Here is a 5,000-nt window from a genome sequence, read left to right as displayed (position 1 = left end):
AATAAAACCAGCCCAACCTAAAATTATTAGATAAAAGATTGAACCCTTCCGTATCGGTTGGCACTTTTTCTTTTTATTCTGGCGGTCGTCCGTTTTTTTTTATCAAAATTTGTGGCAGTCGTAACTAGTGAAGCGATCATACCCCAATCATGAATACTTTCGTCCAGACCAAAGAACACTTTTATACTGGTTAATTCCTGCTTGATTTATTCATCTCTGTGGAACTACCTTACCTTCGGTATTGAAGAGATTATAAGTTGACTCGATCAGTTTCTTCCATATTTAATTACTTTATTCTAGCTACTGTCATGGTATTTTTCAGTTTTGTTCATGTCCACAGCAACGTCATTAAGAGGAAAAGGGTTATACATATACTGAGACTAGAACGGAGTTAAAATGGATTAGGAAGAAAAGAGGGAAGTAAAGTGCCAAGAATAAATCAATATAATGTACATGAAAAAGAGAAGGAACACCGGAAAAAGATGAAAGAAGTGTGGATAGAGGTGATGGGTAAAGGGAAACCAGGAAAAGAAGAATGGGTATGTTTAAACGAGGAAGTGAAAAGTACGTACGAGTTAATATGGTATGAGGGGCAACGAGGATGCAAGGGAACAGGAGATACAGCGAATGGTGGGACAAAAAGGTGAAGACGATGATGGAAGAGAAGCGAGCGTATGAGGATTACTTGCAAGGTAGAATTAGGATGGTGTGGGCACAAGAAAATTTTTTTAGTGGAAAAAAAAACTATCAAAAAGGATGTGGAAGGTACATAAGAACATAAGAACATAAGAATGAAGGTAGAGGAGAATAGAATGAACTTGAGAATGACCAAGAATAAGATGAATGGATAGGGTGATTTCGGGCCTTAGGAAAGAGGGAAATGCCCATTGAGCAGGGAAGGGAATGGGCAAGAGATATCTGCGAGTTGAGTGTGGTTGTAAATGGATCATTAATTGACGCGGCCCTAAGGAATTTCTCCTTGCCTTTTCTAATTATTCATGAGTCGGCAATAGAGGAGGTAGATGGTGGTAAGAAGCCTACGGCAGGAGGCGCGTATCTACTGCCGAAGCCGTCACCTTTGCCCTATGCACTTGGAGTGTTAAAAAAGCTAATAGTCACTGCTGGGAAACTGAGAAAAATTCGGGATTTGAACCCACAATTAAGCGAATGCGAGACCAACAAACTTCCGATTATGCCACCACGAGGGTCTTTCTGTGGAGGTGCTGTGGCCTGCTGCATTGCTTCTGCCCAAGGCCGGGGTCTGGGGACAGGGATGACTCTCTATCCACAAGAAGCTAAGATATGAGAAGAAATGGGTATTGGATGGGTGAAAAGTGGGTACGTGCCTTGACTAACCTCCTCCCTTATAATGTGGGAAGATGTCTTTTGGTATATGTATGTGTGAAACTAGACGAGCCCACGAACAGAACCCTGAGGAACTCCACTCTCAACATCTCTGCTGTCTTCATTAGAGAGCAGCTCAGTCTGTAATGAAAAGGTCACCTTTTACTGCCTGCCACTTTGTTTTGTGTTCCTCCGCCATAAAGTTCTTGTCTTTCCCTAACCCTTTGTGTACATCTGTTGCGAAGTCAGTTGGCGTTGTCGAGGTCCAAGCTCTCGGCGCTTTCAGGAAGGTCTCAGGGTCTGGGGGAGGGGGTGGGGGGTAAATGGGAGGGTAGTTCTTCTGGCATGCCAGAAATGAGCTTAGGTTACGAACAACCCTGAACAATAGGCTGGAAAGTTGAGGTAGTTATGGCCTTTGGTCCCCATTGTATACATCCGTCTTTTGTTTCTCTGTCTTCTGTCTGTCTCTCACGTACAATTCAATTAATTTACAAGTACGACAGTGGCCTACGTCTTTTGCGAAGCTGTTGTAATTGTATTACACTACGTTGAGCATTTACGATACCAGCAAATGAATTACAACATAGAAGTCTCACTCGCATATTAAATCTACGACTCCATTCGCAGTTCCCCAGAAGACGATGACTACTGTAGTATTTATAAGTGGAATCCCATTTACACGTACCTGCAGAACATAAACATTGGCTAAAAAACGCACGCATGAACACATATATGTAAGTACACGCTCAGGCACGCACGCACACGCGTACAAGTACAATATATTATATATTGCTTCAGTTTGATTAAAAAAAAGAAATAGATATTAGATATTGCTTCAGTCTGTTTTTTTTATATATAGAAACATAGAATAAAATCATAAAAAATTTATTATTTTGAACATTCCTGGAACGTCTGGATTACCCTATTTATCTTTACGGCACTCTACATATTTCATTCTGGTTGACAACATATAATTCTATTTATCTGGAAGTTAAGCCCTGGCAGGAGGAACTTGGTCTTGTGCAGTTGTGGATCTGCCCCGATAACTGAGGACCTACGATGCCAGCCATGGGAGAACCGGTTAGAGTGCCACTGATTTGTACATCACCGATATCCGATTGATCGCGTTCGATTTGTCGAGTGTGCTAAAAGTGATGTGTGCTGTGTCCCTAATAATGGTAGCACTCTACATAATGGTAGCGGAGTTCATATACAAGGTGGTATAATATCTCCAGAAATGTATGGGCTTAGACCGTGAACGCTATTCGGTTTACAGAAAATATAATGTACTAATCAAAATCTATTTGATCCATATATATGTGTATATATAATATATATATATAATATATATATATATATATATATATTCTTTATATATTTTGTGTGTGTGTGTGTGTGTGTGTGTGTGTGTGTGTGTGTGTGTGTGTGTGTGTGTGTGTGTGTGTATGTATGTGTGTGTGTATGTATGACTGTGTGTGTGACTGTGTGTGTGACTGTGTGTGTATGTATGTTTGTGTATGTGTGATTGTACGTGTGATTGTATGTGTGACTAAATGTGTGACTGTGTCTGTATCTGTGTCAGTGTGTGTGTGAGCGTGAGCATGAGCATTAGCATGAGCATTAGCATGAGCGCGAGCATAAAGGTGAGCATGAGCGTGAACATGAGAATATGTGTGCGTTTTCAATCCCTTTACTGCCCCTAACGTGGGGAGGGAGCATCCTAAGGTTAATAAAATCGCCTGAAGCCATATAGAATAAACACTTGAAACTTTTTATTCTCTTCAGCGCTAAAATATAATCTCAATATTATTTTCACGATAATGACAATTTCATTACAAGAAAAAAAAAAAAAAAAAAAAAAAAAATCTTTCCATTATTTCTGCCGCAAGGCTATTTCACTCATCTTCATTTTATTCCCATGCTAGAGGGCCTGTAGCACATCCCGTTTAGTCCCTTTCTTGCTGGGTGACATTTTTAAAGTTTTATTACGGGTACCGTGAACCCATTCCATTTCAGTGACATTTCTTTGACAGTGAAGAAGTCGTCTGACCTATATCTTGTTAGAACAATTCAAATTTTTGGTTCTGACAACAGACGAAGTTACTCAATTATAAGATAAAAAAAATAGTCACTTCTTTGTATTTAGGTGTAAAAAAAGACCACAATCTCTTCCTAATTTTTGGGCGTACTGATCTCAAACTAACATTCTCAACATAGTGACTACGCTTTAAAATTCTGTTCTAGTTAAAAAACCCAATTCTATTCAACTAAGAGGGCAGATTAGGCTCAAGAAGATCTCCAAAGATCAAGATCCACTATATCGTAAAACCAACTCATCAAGTACATAAAAAAACACACACGGTTTAACCAGAACAAATTATTCTAAGAACGACATTGCGGTGAACAGATTCGACCAACCAATCGACAACAAAAACGATCTGACGCAGATGTTGGACTTTTTTAAAGCCTGGCCTTGAGGATGATGGATGATCCATCTTGCATTTAATTATCTTCTTGTGATCAGAGCCAACTTAGCCAACTAATGGTTATCAATTTTGCCACATCCGATTCAAAACGTGTCCTCATATGCATCGGGTTGGATCGCTTTCGTCATTTGTTAACTTCTCTTGAACTATGGTGACAGTCAAGCTTCTCTTAGCTAGCGGGAAATTGTGTCTCGTTACACTTTGTTCTTGCTTCGTCACCGAGAAAGTTCGAGTTCTATTCTCTACATTCACTGCAACACATAAGGCAAATGTGGTGATCTTTTTATCTATATTTATTTATTATTACTATTGTCACTTGTACATCCTGACCTTTACAAATCTATTCTGTTTATAGACGGACTACTTTACTCTGCTGGAGGGTGCTCCTGGAGTGAAAATGGAGAGACATTTTCTCACTCTATACATTACAAACACACCACACGTCGCTCTTATTTCCTCCATTATTTTCATTAACACGGCCATGCAGATAACAATCAGGAGAGCCTCAGGGTGAGCGAGCCGAATTTATCCTCTGCCCGGAGGGGATTTCTGCTGATGATCCCGGCAGGCATCACGAAGCCCCTCCTCCTAACTTTCTCTTCATCATTTGATTTCATTCGTCTTTTTTTATCTGACCGTTTGTTTGTCTCTTTGTTTGTGTATATATTTGTTTGTGTATACATGTATTTGCTTGCTTGTGTATTTGTTTGCGCATTCTTTTTCTCTTTATCGATGTCAGATTTTCTTTCCATTGGAACTAAATCTCTGCGTATCACATTTTCTCTCTTAATTCTCTCCAGCTAATATCAATATATTTCTATTGAACTGGGAAAGAAATCCATGCACACAAAAGATCTGGTAGGTATACTATATGTGTGCGTGCGTGCGTGTCTGTATGCATGTAAGGATGTGTGCATGTGTGTGTGTATGTATGTGTGTGTGTGTGTGTGTGTGTGTGTGTGTGTGTGTGTGTGTGTGTGTGTGTGTGTGTGTGTGTGTGTGTGTGTGATTGTACGGTAGTATACATGCATCTCGGTGTATATGTGTACATATTAGTATGTGTATGTATGTATTCATGCATGTATGAAAGCATGTATATAGCTATGTACGCAAGTACCTATGCATGTCTCACCCGTTTATGAACGTATAAGCAGATATTTGCATCCACAG

This window comes from Oratosquilla oratoria, chromosome 5 (assembly GCF_046742065.1).
Source record: "Oratosquilla oratoria isolate Oo_2021 chromosome 5, ASM4674206v1, whole genome shotgun sequence".
Classification (NCBI taxonomy): Eukaryota; Metazoa; Arthropoda; class Malacostraca; order Stomatopoda; family Squillidae; genus Oratosquilla; species Oratosquilla oratoria.
Note: the sequence above shows the minus strand (reverse complement) of the source record.